Below are 15,125 nucleotides of genomic sequence, written 5' to 3' on the forward strand. Positions count from 1 at the left end.
CATGCATTGTGAAGGAATTGCAGGAACGTGAGATTAATAAGAGTTATAAAATCTGAACCCGCAGGGCAAACAGAATATCCAAACCCCTCTTTGGCTGGAGATTGTTTGCTGGTTGCTAAGGCAGATTAAGTATTCCGTTCATGAGCGGCCAATAAATGTCTAGTTTTGGACCTGCCACTGGTGCGTTCAACAGTGCATGAAGCCTTGAGGACACAAAGTGCTGGAGTAACTCAGCGGGACAGGAAGCATCTCGGACATTTCGGATCCAGACGCTTCTTCAGGCTTCTATCCATGTTCTCCAGAGATCTTGCCGGTAATAGGCACAAAAAGCTGGAGTAACTCAGCGGGACAGGGCAGCATCTCTGGACAGAAGGAGCGGGTGACGTTTCGGGTCGAGACCCTTCTTCAGACTTCAGTTACTCCAGCATTCCTTTTGTGTGTTAACCAACATTTTTGGTTTACTTTAGTTCAGAGATCCAGGACAGAAATAGGTCCTACGGACCACCAAGTCTGCACAACCGGTGATCCCCATAGACTAACACTATCCTACACACACCAGAGGACAGCTTACAATTTTACCGAAGCCAATTAACCTACAAAACCTTTTCATCTTCGGAGTGTGGGAGGAAACTGGGGCACCTGGAGAAAACCACCAGGTCACAGGGACAACGCACAAACTCCATACAGATGGCACCCACCTTGGGCGGATATGGATCAAACGCAGGCAGGCGGGACTAGTGTAGAGTGGGCATGTTGGTGGGAGTGGGCAAGTTGGGCCGAAGGGCCTGTTTCCACGCTGTATGGCACTGTGACTCTATAACTGTTGTCGGGGAAGCAGCAATACCACAACCAGTTAAATGCCCAGAAGATACTAGTACCGCTTGCGCAGTCGAGAAAGAGCAGCTGCCTTTAATAACCGCCATGTCTCCATGGATTGGCGATGTGCTGAGTGTGCAGAAACAAACCTTTTAGCATCTTTGCAGCCACAGTTTTACAGGTAGATGACTTATCGATCCCAAAGGCAGATGCCTCCACCACTTTGCCAAACGCGCCAAGTCCCAAAGTCTTCCCTGTGGTCAAAGAGAGAGATGGGTTCAGTTAACGGAAGCATTTTACAGCTCTGCCTGAACAACATGCTGGGATGGAGTGATACAGTTATCGGTGTATAAGTCCTGGCTTTGTTAACCTTGCTGCTATCCTGAACAATGAAGAAAGCGGAAGGGAAGATTAGTTGGAGTAAGTAATGGATGAGTAATGGATGGTAGGCACAGGAATCACGCAGGAAACAAATAGCAAGATAATATTTCGGAACCTGGGGAAAGGTTGAGTTAATGGAGGAAACCGTCAGCTGAATTTAGGAATTCAGGAATTTAGGAATTTATGTTCAGGAATATCTACTTCCCCACAGCCATCAGGCTATTACCATATAACAATTACAGCATGGAAACAGGCCATCTCGACCCTTCTAGTCCGTGCCGAACACGTATTCTCCCCTAGTCCCATATACCTGCACTCAGACCATAACCCTCCATTCCTTTCTCGTCCATATAACTATCCAATTTATTTTTAAACTTGGCTCGGACAAAACTCTGAACATTAATAGCCCATTATCTGTTATTTGCACTCTATCAGTTTATTTATTCATGTGTGTATATATTTATATAATGGTATATGGACACACTGATCTGTTCTGTAGTCAATGCCTACTATGTTCTGTGTGCTGAAGCAATGCAAGAATTTCATTGTCCTATCAGGGACACATGACAATAAACTCTCTTGGATCTTGAATTTCAAGCTTTGGTCTAACTGGGTGATAGTGTAGATTGAACTGATTGAAAGACACAACATGGAAACAGACCCTTCGGCCCACCGAGTCCATGCTGACCATCGATCACCCGTTCACACAGGTTCCATGTTATCCCACTTTCTCATCTACTCCCTACATATTTGGGGCAATTTTAGAGAGGCCGATGAACCTACAAAACCGCATGTCATCGGGAGGTGAGAGGAAATGCAAATAGATCTTGTTCAAGCGGATGACAGTAGTTGATCTTGGCATCAAGTTCGGCACAGACATTGTGAGCCGAAGGGCCTGTTCCTGTGCTGTACTTTTCCATGTTCTATGTTGTAATTTGATACAATGCAGCATGAAATATCAGGTAGCAGTCAAGATGAAGTGAACTTTACAAAATGATGCCCAACATCTAAAATAAATGAGTCAATAAGTAGTTAATTTACTGGATGAGCTAGATGACCAAGTTCACATATTGCCTGCTTTAGACTTTGGACTTTTGGACTTTGCCGCCTAAATTGAAGGGGTGAATTCAAAGCTCAAGGCATCATAGTGGGCCACAGTCTAAGAATAAGGGGTAAGCCGTTCAGAACGGAGATGAGGAAACACTTTTTCACGCAGAGGGTTGTGAGTCTGTGGAATTCTCTGCCTCACTGTGGTGGTGGCTGGTTCTCTGGAAACTTTAAAGAGAGAGCTAGATAGGGGCTTCTTGTTTTCCCCCCTATCTACTTATTTTTTTATTTTGACTGCTGTTTTTCTTATTTTGTTTTATTTATGGTGATGGTGTTGCACTGTTTTGTAAAAATAAAAAAAATAAAAAAGATAGGGTTCTTGAAGATAGCGGAGTCGGGGGATATGGGGGAGAAGGCAGGAACGGGGTACTGATTGTGGGTGGTCAGCTATGATCACGTTGAATGGCGGTGCTGGATTGAAGGGCCGTTTACCTACTCCTGCACCTATTGTCTATTGTCTATTGTCATAAGAGACAAAGAAGAATCTGCTGCCAAAATGTATGTCATATTGTGACAATCTCTTCCAGGGTGTGTTCTCTGTACACGTGCCGTACTTACCGAGTTTGAGTCTGTCTCTGGGGAACTCCCATTTACTGCTGTCGTACTGGAACTGTTCACACTGCTCGTCCAAAGGCACTTCGTCTGGGTCCATTATGATGGACAGATACCCAGTTTTAACATCCGCTGTGCGTGGCTGCAAAGAGGTAATGGATTCTCGTCAGTTCACACCAAGGGAGCACTGCCTGAATAGCTCAGTGTAAAAACATCCAGCGGTTTATTAAAGGAGAGAAACACATCATGGACGTGTCACCTCTCGCCTGTGGTGAATTAGCTAATCCACTTCAGACCAGTAAAGTGGTGGCCAAATCCTCTATGTGATGTGTGCTTGGCTGAACTGTATATGCAAGGAAAAGCCACTGTTCCTGACACTCTTATAAATTTTGGTCTCCTAATCTGAGGAAAGACATTCTTGCCATAGAGGGAGTACAGAGAAGGTTCACCAAACTGATTCCTGGGATGGCAGGACTTTCAAATGAAGAAAGACCGGATAGACTCGGCTTGTACTCGCTAGAATTTAGAAGATTGAGGGGGGGATCTTATAGAAACTTACAAAATTCTTAAGGGGTTGGACAGGCAAGATGCAGGAAGATTGTTCCCGATGTTGGGGAAGTCCAGAACCAGGGGTCACAGTTTAAGGATAAGAAGGAAGTCTTTCAGGACCGAGATGAGAAAATCATTTTTCACACAGAGAGTGGTGAATCTGTGGAATTCTCTGCCACAGAAGGTAGTTGAGGCCAATTCATTGGCTATATTTAAGAGGGAGTTAGATGTGGCCCTTGTGGCTAAAGGGATCAGGGGGTATGGAGAGAAGGCAGGTACAGGATACTGAGTTGGATGATCAGCCATGATCACATTGAATGGCGGTAAAGGCTCGAAGGGCCGAATGGCCTACTCCTGCACCTATTGTCTATGTTTCTATGTCTAAATTGGTAAATGTCACTGGAATTATGCCTGGCAATTCTGTTCAAGGTTTCAGCTGATGTAATGTTACATTTATAATGACACTGACGCTAGCAGGGTTAGGGGCAGGATCCAGGATAGTGCGGCACGGTGGCGCAGCGGTAGAGTTGCTGCCTCACAGTGCCAGAGACCCGGGTTCAATCCTGACCACGGGTGTTGTCTGTACGGAGTTTGTACATTTTCCCCGTGGGTTTTCTCCAAGTGCTCCGGTTTCCTCCCACAATAGACAATAGACAACAGGTGCAGGAGTAGGCCATTCGGCCCTTCGAGCCAGCACCGCCATTCAAAGTGATCATGGCTGATCATCTACAATCTGTACCCCGTTCCTGCCTTCTCCCCATATCCCCTGACTCCGCTATCTTTAAGAGCTCTATCTAGGTCTCTCTTGAAAGAACCCGGAGAACCGGCCTCCACCACCCTCTGAGGCAGAGAATTCCACAGACTCACAACTGTGTGAAAAAGTGTTACACTCCAAAGATTTACAGGTTTGTCGGTTAATTGGCTTGATATAAATGTAAATTGTCCCTAGCGTGTGATAGTGTGCGGGGATCGCTGGTCGTCGCAGACTAGGTGGGCCGAAGGGCCTGTTTCTGCGCTGTATCTCTCTAAACTCTAAAGTCGAATTTTCCGAGGGGAGACTTTGGTTACTCAATAAAAGGAATGATGGTTTAGAGATCGCGCAAAGTTTTGTCCAATTTTCCCACAACATTGACCGCTCGACTTGTGACATAAATGTAGTAAACACGAAGATTGTTCACGGACTTACCTTCTTCAGTTTCCGGATGAAAAGAGTGAGTAAAAGCCAAAATAGTGTGGCCGCTACTCCAGTGCACACCAAGATGATCAGCTCCAAGTTCGACTTTTCCTCAGCGCCTACGGTAGAAAAATATGTCAAAATAAATTGTGAAAATCATATTTTCACGGAAATTGGTTTAACATTCCCCAGAATTGAAAGGCACCTGTGATTCAGAAGCCCATAAGTCATAGAGCAGAATTAGGCCATTTGGCCCATTGAGTCCACTCTACCATTCAATCATGGCTGGTCTATCTTTCTCTATCAAACCCATTCTCCTGCCTTCTCTCCCTATCGTTCGACACCCTTATATCATTGAGAAGAATGGATGGGGTATGCGCACAAAGTCTCTTGCCCAGCGTAGGGGAATTCGGAACCAGAGGACATATTTAATGAGGAAAGATTTAATAAGAACCTGAAGGGTAATGTTTTTACACAAAGGGTGGTGGGTGCATGGAACGAGCTGCCAGAGGAGGTAGTTGAGGCAGCCACTATCGTAACGTTGAAGAAACAGTTACACAGGTACATGGATAGGACAGGTTTAGAGGGATATGGGCCACACACAGGCAAATGGGACTAATGTAGATGGGACATGTTGGTCAGTGTGGCAAATTGGTTTCAAGGGCATATTTCCATGCTGCGAACTGGCATATTGTCAAATTGGCATAGTGGGCGAGTCCTATTTGCCTTAATTTGGCACATATCCTTCTACACTCTTCCCATCCATAAGTCTGACGTAGGGTCTCGAACCGAGACATCACCCATTCCTTCTGCCTGTCCCGCTGAGTTACTCCACCATTTTCTGTCTATCTTCGGTGTAAACCAACATCTGCAGTTCATTCCTACGCATATATCTGTCCAAATACCATCAGAGTCAAGTTATAATTGTTTCTTCTGTAGCTTCCTCTGGCAGCTTGTTCTCGATATGGAGAAGGAAAGGCTACTCCAGCAGGTCTCACCTACAACTGATATATACGCTGACGTTTCCACCGTCCCCTTCTCGTTTGTCGCCTTGCATTTGTACATTCCTTCATCATCATGTTCAACCCTCTCAATGATCAACGTTTTGCTTCCTGATTCCAAAGATATACCTGTGGGTTTACAAAAGAAATGGCCGTGCTATCTGTTAGTCATCTTAAAGAGTTTTTTTTGCAAATGTGACAACAACCCGCAATCACACGTTGAGGGGATGGGACCCAATGGGTCCCCCTTGGTCTACTTCCTGCTTGTCTTCCTTTTGTTGTCTTCCCTTGATGATATAAATAAAAGCTGAGTTGTGGTCACAATACTTGTTAATTAAGCTAGTTTCATTTTGGAGTGGCACAGTGGTGTAGTGGTAGAGTTGCGGCCTTGTTTTAATGTTTTATTCGTAATGGTTTACTGTATATCGTATTGTTACTTGCGAGCGGAGCACCAAGGCAAATTCCTTGTATGTGTGCTTACTAGGCCAATAAACCTATTCATTAATTCATTTATTCATTCATTACTGCGCCAGAGACCTGGGTTCGACCCCGACAACTGCCATTGTCTGCACGGAGTTTGTACGTTCTCCCTGTGTGACCTGCGTGGGTTTTCTCCGGGTGCTCCGGTTTCCTTCCACATTCCAAAGATGTTCAGGTTTGTAGGTGAATTGGCTTTGGTAACATTGTAAATTGTCCCTAGCGTTAGTGTGCGGGGCGATCACTGGCCGGCACGGACTCGATGGGCCGAAGGACCTGTTTCTGCACGGTATCTCTAAAGTATAACGTGAAAGGTGTACTGCATGGAAACAAGTCCTTCAGTCCATGCTAAAAAGAAAGACTTAAAAATCAGCGCAAGGTGCACCTTATGTCTGTCATATGATTCATTTGGAAGATAATCTTTTTCATTTTTAAGTAATAAATCTTCAAAAATATTAGCATTGCAGTCACTGATAATACATCTCTTCAATTCTCTTACTGGTTATATCAAACAAACCAATGGTACAAGATGAAACAAAATTAAATGATAATACCCACTGGTGGTATTTACTTTAATTGAAGGCAATAAATTAGACATTCACAAGATGTCAGAGCAACTAGGGTGGCACGGTGGTGCAGCGGTAGAGTTGCTGCCTTGAAGCGCTAGAGACCCGGGTTCGGTCCCGACTATGGCTGCTGTCTACACGGAGTTTGTACGTTCTCCCCTGTGACCGCGTGGGTTTTCACCTGGTGCTCTGGTTTCCTCCCACATTCCATAGACGTACAGGTTTATAGGTTAATTGGCTCGGTATAAGAGAAAGGTTTGTCCCTAATGTGTGTGTGGGGTAATGTTAATATGCGTGGATCGCTGGTCGGCGCGGACCCCGTGGGCCGAAGGGCCTGTTTCTGCGCTGTATCTCCAAACTACCTTTCTTCGTCTCTCCGAACTAAACTAAACTGACATTAATGATCTTTTGGTGTTCAATACGTCAAGGTCAAAGAGAAATCGAATTGGTGTAAAAATGATCTTAAATAATTTCCGCAGAGACTGCTCCCTCCGTAACTCCCTGGTCAATTCGTCCCTTCCCACCCAAACCATCCCTTCTCCGGGCACTTTCCCTTCCAACTGCAGGAAATGCTACACTTGTCGCTTTACCTCCCCCCTTGACTCCATTCAAGGACCCAAGCAGTCTTTCCAGGTGAGGCAGAGGTTCACCTGTATCTCCTCCAACCTCATCTATTGCATCCGCTGCTCTAGGTGTCAGCTGCTCTACATCGGTGAGACCAAGCGCAGGCTTGGCGATCGCTTCGCCCAACACCTCCGCTCGGTTCGCAATAACCAACCTGATCTCCCGGTGGCTCAGTACTTCAACTCCCCCTCCCATTGCGAATCCGACCTTTCTGTCCTGGACCTCCTCCATAGCCAGAGTGAGGACCACCGTAAATTGGAGGAGCATTGCCTCAAATTTTGCTTGGGCAGTTTACACCCCAGCGGTATGAACATTGACTTCTCCAATTTCAGGTAGTCCCTGCTTTCTCCTCCCCTTCCCAGCTCTCCCTCAGCCCACTGTCTCCGCCTCTTCCTTTTTGCTTCCCGCCCCCCCACCTTCACATCAGTCTGAAGAAGGGTCTCGACCCGAAACGTCGCCTATTTCCTTCGCTCCTTAGATGCTGCCTCACCCGCTGAGTTTCTCCAGCATTTTTGTCTACCTTCGATTTTCCAGCATCTGCAGTTCCTTCTTAAATAATACTTCTATGTTTTCCCTGTAAAAATAGTTCAAATTTTTCACACAGTATGAAGTACTACCACTCTTATAGTGTAAATCTGGGTGAACATGGGTCAAAGTTCATGGAGAATGTGACTTTGGCAGAGAAACCGTCAGCATTAAGGCAACGTTTTGCACTGTGAACTCTGAAACGATGTTCTGAGAAATGTTGTCTGGATGGTCCTCATGTGAAAGAGCAGATAATCCCTTTCACAGCTGTCTGACATGCTTGAAATACCATTCACAGATGGTTAAAAGCTGGAGATGATAAAAGCTGGTGAGCAGCTAACATTGTTTCGCGATGCAAAGAAGTGTACAAATAAATCGAGCTTTAATAACTCCTTTTACCGCATTGGGGCTTTAATTTTCTTTCCAGTTAAAAAGATCGGAGAGATGCACAGAGTCTCTTGCCCAGAGTAGGGCAACCGAGGACCAGAGGACATAGGTTTAAGGTGAAGGGGAAAAGATTTAATAGGAATCTGAGGGGTAACTTTTTCACACAGAGGGTAAAAACATAGAAAATAGATGCAGGAGTAGGCCATTCAGCCCTTCGAGCCTGCACCGCCATTCAATATGATCATGGCTGATCATGGGTGCATGGAACAAGCTTCCAGAAGAGGTAGTTGAGGTTGGGACTATCCCAACGTTTAACAGCTAGACAGGTACATGGATAGGACAGGTTTGGAGGGATATGGACTAAGCGCAGGCAGGCAGTGTAGCTGGGACGTGTTGGCCTGTGTGGGTAAGTTGGGCCGAAGGGCCTGTTTCCACGCTGTATCATTCTATGATTCCGTGACTCTTAAATATCGGGGATTGCACTTGGGTATGGTAATAATTTTACTGACATATATGCAAAAATGTATTTCATTGTATCTTGGTACATAAACAAACCATTGAACCATTGAGATCCCAGATGTTGGATGGAAGGTAGGAGATTTGATTTTTTAGAAGATTGTGAAATGTAGAAAATGGGTGCAGAAGCAGGCCATTCGGCCTACTTGGTTGATGGCTGATCATCCAAAATCAGTATCCCGTTCCTGCTTTTTCCCCATATCCCTTGATTCTATTAGCCTTATGAGCTAAATCTAACTCTCTCTAGAAAACATCCAGTGAATTGCTTCCACTGCCTTCTGTGGCAAAGAATTCCACAGATTCACAAGTCTCTGATTGTAAAAGATTTTCATTGGTTGCTTCATGACCAACTTGCCGATTATACTTTAGAAAAAGGCCTTTCGGTCCACCAAATCGCCACACTCTTTTGGTTTTTAATCACGATTTTCACCCGGAAACTCGAGAAAGTAAGGTTGTGAACGACCTTCCTGTTTGCTAAGTTTGTGTCAAAACATGAATGGTCAGGTTTGAGGGACAATTGGTCAAAACTTTGCGGGACCTCTAAACCATCTTTCCTTTTATTGAGTAAGCAAAGTCTCCCCTTATGAATTCTACTTTAGTTTAGAGAGATACAGTGTGGAAAGTCGGCCATCTTGAAACAGGCCCCAAACTCTCGCCCTCCTCTCCCTGCCTCACTTTTTCCCTTTTTACTTCAGAAATTCAGCGCGGAAAGAGGCCCTTCGGCCCACCGAGTCCGCACCGACCTGCGATCCCCGCACATCAACACTATCCTACACACACGAGGGACAATTTACAATTTTACTGTAAGGCAGCAACTCAACCGCTGTGCCACCGTGCCACCCTTATGGCCCGTCACAGGAACAGAGACGGAAAATAAATTTTGCTCAACACACCTGAAGCTGGAAGAACCTGTTTTTCATTTCTGTACCAGGAGATGGTGGGGGATGGCCGACCTGTGACGTTACAGTACAGGACCACGGTGCTGCTACTGTTCACCTCCATGTTGGTCAGGTTCTTCTGCACAACTGGGACAGTCTTGGCTGCAACGTAACGGAGAAAAAAGGCAAATAAATTATTTGTTTAATCTCAAGAGTCAGCACAGATAGAGTAGACAGTCAAAACCTTTTTTCCCCCTGGGTGGGAAAGCGTAAGACTGGAAGACATGGCTTTATGATGAAGGTTAAAGGCGATCAGCGGGACAAATTTTACACAGAACCTCAAGGTACCTGGAACCTGCTGCCATGGGTGGAGGTGGAGGCAGAGACGATAGCGGTATGTTTAGTGAAAGAGCAGCTTCTTCCCAACAACCATCAAGGGCCTGTCCCACTTGGGCGTCATTTGCACGTCACGTGAGGATTTTGTGAATCCCTGGGGTGCCGTGCACGACCGCACGTCACTGCCTACGTCACCACGCACTATGCGCGCATAATGCACGTCGTGCGCATGTCACGTGTGCGTCATGACAAGTAAATGATGTCGCGTAAATTACACGCAAATGACACCCGAGTGGGACAGGCCCTTCAGGCTATTGAACACTACAAGCTCCAACTAATGCTACTTTGGCTGCATTTAGGGACTTTTGGGATTGGCTTTGTTTCATTTTCTGCAGAGTTTTTTTTTAAACTATTGAACTTTGTTGTTTATTAATTATATTATCTAATGAGTGCGGATGGAGTTTGCAAGCCTGTTATGTTGCTACAAGTTAGAATGGAATTGTTTTGTTTCGGTACATATGACAATAAAACACTCCCAAGATGGAAAAATCAAATACAAATACTACAGGGCATAGTTTTAAGCTGGGAGGGGAAAGGAGATGCGCGGGAAAGAGGGTGGTGGGGGCCTGGGGGTTATCATAGAATCGTAAAGCTTTTCACTGTACCTCGGTACACGTGACAATGAACTAAGCTGAACTGAGTTACTCCAGCACATAGAATCATAGAAAATAGTTGCAGGAGTAGGCCATTACAAAATTCTTAAGGGGTTGGACAGGCTAGATGCAGGACGATTGTTCCCGATGTTGGGGAAGTCCAGAACCAGGGGTCACAGTTTAAGGATAAGGGGGAAATCTTTTAGGACCGAGATGAGGAAAACCTTTTTCACACAGAGAGTGGTGAATCTCTGGAATTCTCTGCCGCAGAAGGTAGTTGAGGCCAGTTCATTGGCTATATTTAAGAGGGAGTTAGATGTGGCTCTTGTGGCTAAAGGTATCAGGGGGTATGGAGAGAAGGCAGGTACAGGATACCGAGTTGGATGATCAACCATGATCATATTGAATGGCGGTGCAGGCTCGAAGGACCGAATGGCCTACTCCTGCACCTATTTTCTATGTTTCTATGTTTCTATTCGGCCCTTCGAGCCAGCACCGCAGCCACAAAGCATCCGCAGTTCTTTGCTTCTGCCACGATTACTAGGATGTTTTGAAGGTAGATAAAAATGCTGGAGAAACTCAGCGGGGGAGGCAGCATCTATGGAGCGAAGGAATAGATGACGTTTCGGGTCGAGACCCTTCTTCATTCGGAGAGAGGAGCTGAACTCCTTCAGAGTAGGCATACCTTGAGGAGAGTTCGCAGTGGAGTAGACAAAATGTTTAAGAAAGAACTGCAGATGCTGGAAAAAATTGAAGGTAGACAAAAATGCTGGAGAAACTCAACGGGTGAGGCAGCATGTATGGAGCGAAGGAACAGGTGACGTTTCGGGTCATGTTTCTGAAAATGCATTTTGTTGTCTCTCGCTCCATAGATGCTGCCTCACTGAGTTTCTCTCCACATTTTTGGTCTACCTTCAAAACCTCTTGAATCTGCATTTTTCCAATCTGAAGTTTCTTAAAAGGGGGTTTTCGGTGCTTAATTGCAAAAGAAGTGTTTCGTGGTTAAACACTATAAAACTTACGCTTCATGTACAATGCTGCCCTCACACTCTTTGCCGCAGGTTCACGTCCATCGCTTTGCACTACCTAAATGCCACTGTTGCTTCTAGTCACATTTCTGTGATGGATTTTTCCAGCTTCGTGCAGTAGATTCCTCAAACAGGGGGTGAAAAGATTTGAACCTGGAGGGAATTCTCAAAGGACTGGTAATACCACGTAACCTCCTTCCCGTAGTATTTTCTGACCCAGCAGATGAGGTTCAGATCCTCTCCCTGTGTCCGTGACGTGGTGGCATCTGCCTCGAGGTGCAGGACATCGGACTGATCTAATCCGAAATGGACACAGACAAGAAACACAGAGGTGACATATAGGTCTTTCACCAAAAGTAACTTCCCTCACTCTGAACAGCAGTGGAACTGCTGCCTGAGACCTGGGTTCAATCCTGACTACTGGTGCTGTCTGTACGGAGTTTGTCCAGGTGACCTGAGTGGGTTTTTCACCGGGTGCTCCAGTAGATTCCCTACAATTCTTTGGTTAATTGGCTTCTGAAAATTGCCACTATGCAGTGTGAAGATGGAAAGTGGCAATGTCTCAAATTTTGAGATTTTCAAAAATGTCTGCAATTTATCCCATCAGATAAAGCATAACAATAAGTTTAATTTCTGACTTTCATAGCAGATGTTATGGCCATTTTCAGATCGGAAATTAGCATCTTGTTCCCTATTGTTTCAATGGACGTACAAAAAAGCTGTGATCTTGGATAGTCAAAAGCCCATTTCGAGGTAACATTTTTAAATCGGCCTAAGATCCTAATCACAAATAATTCACAATATAACATGATTTTTATATCTAATTTACATTAATTTATAGGCCAAATGGAAGGAATATAGTGTCAATTGCCGTAAATAAATGCCCATTTAAATCGGCTTTCTAACATGTGAACCGCTGGTTTAGAACGTTCACATCGCGCTGGATTAGTGCCCTCAAATGCGGAGGAAAATACTGCGGGATATAAAAAGCCCAAAATGAACTACTCGCTATAGATAACTTGATATACTGGGTTATATAATGCCCCTGTAAAAATAAGGTGGTTTGCTATCTGTGCGAGAGTTGCGGAATTGAGTAATTTTAAAACATTATCCCTGTGACCTCGAGGCCTATAAAACTAATAATACCTTTTGCGACGGGTGTCTGCGCGATTTTTTTTCGTTCCCATTTACTAAGCTGCACAGTGCGATGTAGGCCTTAAAATCGCGTTTTTCTGTAAATTGCAAAACTAGTGTGGGCAGATTCCCAATGACGATTCAGTAGGTTTTGTAACATACCTAGAAAGTGGGATAACCTAGAGCTGGTGTACGGGTGATCGAATATCAACGTAAACTCAGTGGTACATACGGCTTGTTTCCATGCTATATCTCTAAACCAAGCAAACTTAAGTTTGTCGTCTTAGAATAGTTGGGGTTATTTTAAAACCCATTTAAAAATGGATTGATAGCTATTTCATAATTTATCTTTTCAATTCAATGACCCTATTCATTGACAATAGACAATAGGTGCAGGAGTAGGCCATTCGGCCCTCCGAGCCAGCACCGCCATTCAATGTGATCATGGTCGATCATTCACAACCAGTACCCCGTTCCTGTCTTCTCTCCATATCCCTTAACTCCGCCATCCCTAAGAGCCCTATCTAGCCCTCTCTTGAAAGCATCCAGAGAACCAGCCTCCACTGTCCTCTGAGGCAGAGAATTCCACAGACTCACAACTCTCTGTGTGAAAGTGTTTCCTCATCCGCCGTTCTAAATGGCTTACCCCTTATACTTAAACTGTGGCCCTGGATCTGGACTCCCCCTAAATTGGGAACATGTTTCCTGCCTCTAGCGTGGCCAAGCCCTTAATAATCTTAGATGTTTCAATAAGTTTCCCTATCATCCTTCTAAATTCCAGAGTGTACAAGCCCAGCCGCTCCATTCTTTCAGCATATGTGACAGTCCCGCCATATTGGAATTACAATGTGGCGTTACAAACATATCTTTATAAGAAGAGGAGACTTGCATTTCTAAGCAGTGAGCTTGATGAGGAAATTAAATTCTCATCTATCCACAAGATGCTCTTTGCTGTGGCATTATTTTGTCTCTTTCTGAAGAATAGATTTAAAAATTGCATGAAATGCATCTTTATAATTTGGCTGGATTAAATACTGGGAGACGGATGGCTATCCTAATTAAGCCATGATCACTTTAACCAATAACCCACTTATTTGTGAGTTTCATTGTTCGTTTGGCTGTACATATGATTAACACTCGACTCTTGACAGGCCATGTGCCTTGCCTTTCCACGTTAGTAGGCTGCCCTCAAAATGTCACCATGGTCAAATTAATTTTAATTTCCACTTCCTTATGTGCTCAGCCAACTTTCCATGTAACTGTATAAACTTTCTTGGTAAGTAAGATTAGATCTGCCTCCCTATCAATGGGTGACTTTGTATTCTGCCTGTTCACTCACAGTCTGGAAATATACCCAGACCTTTGAGGTCATTGTTGTTAATATAGACATTGCCACTTTCACTGCACATCTTATATGTGTACGTGACAAATAAACTTGACTTGACTTGGATGGTAACCAACCTCCCTTCCGTTGACTCCATTTACACCTCACGCTGCCTCGGCAAGGCCAGCAGCAAAATCAAGGACCAGTCGCACCCTGGCCACTCCCTCTTCTCCCCTCTCTCATCAGGCAAAAGGTACAGAAGTGTGAAAACGCACACCTCTAGATTCAGGACCAGTTTCTTCCCAGCTGTTATCAGGCAACTGAACCATCCTACCACAACCAGAGAGCAGTCCTGAACTACTATCTACTTCAGTGTTGATCCTTGGACTATCCTTGATCGGATGTTGCTGGCTTGACCTTGCACTAAACGTTATTCCCTTATCATGTATCTATACACCGTAATAGCTTGGGCAGGCAACGTTGCCTATTTCCTTCGCTCCATAGATGCTGCTGCACCCGCCGAGTTTCTCCAGCAATTTTGTCTACCTTCGATTTTCCAGCATCTACGAACACTGTAATAGTTTCATTGTAATCACGTATGTCTTTCTGCTGACTGGTTAGCACGCAACAGGGGGTTTTCACTGTACCTCGGTACACGTGACAATAAACTAAACTGAACTGAAGTAAAAACCAAGAACTAAAAAAAACCCACTCTTAATAAATAAGAAAGACACAAAGAGCTGGAATAATACAGTGGGTCAGGCAGCATCTCTGGAGAAAAAGGATGGGAGACGTTTTGGGTCGGGACCCATCTTCAGACTCAATAAGTTTGGCCAATCCTTGACTTTGTAACCAATCAAAAATGCTAATACAATGTTCGAGATGAAGAGAGTAACACGGGTGAAGTACGTCTTCATTGCCACTTTGAACATCGTTTTACAAATGTGTCGCCATTACTCTTCCAAATTGTTGCTTCCTGTTTTGTCTGTCAGTTAAGGTGCAGTTTCTAAAGGGCCTGTCCCGCTTGGGCGTCATTTGTGCATCATGCAGGTGGCGGGCGCGGATTTTGAGAATCCCAAAATCCCCGCCGTGCGCTA

The 15,125-nt window shown here is 44.7% G+C and overlaps 1 pseudogene; it reads right to left on the minus strand.

The window, feature by feature from the left end:
• Positions 1-15,125, minus strand: part of LOC129702040 (vascular endothelial growth factor receptor kdr-like) — a 161,319-nt pseudogene that overhangs the window by 44,464 nt on the left and 101,730 nt on the right.

Source organism: Leucoraja erinacea, chromosome 12, assembly GCF_028641065.1.
Source record: "Leucoraja erinacea ecotype New England chromosome 12, Leri_hhj_1, whole genome shotgun sequence".
Classification (NCBI taxonomy): domain Eukaryota; kingdom Metazoa; phylum Chordata; class Chondrichthyes; order Rajiformes; family Rajidae; genus Leucoraja; species Leucoraja erinaceus.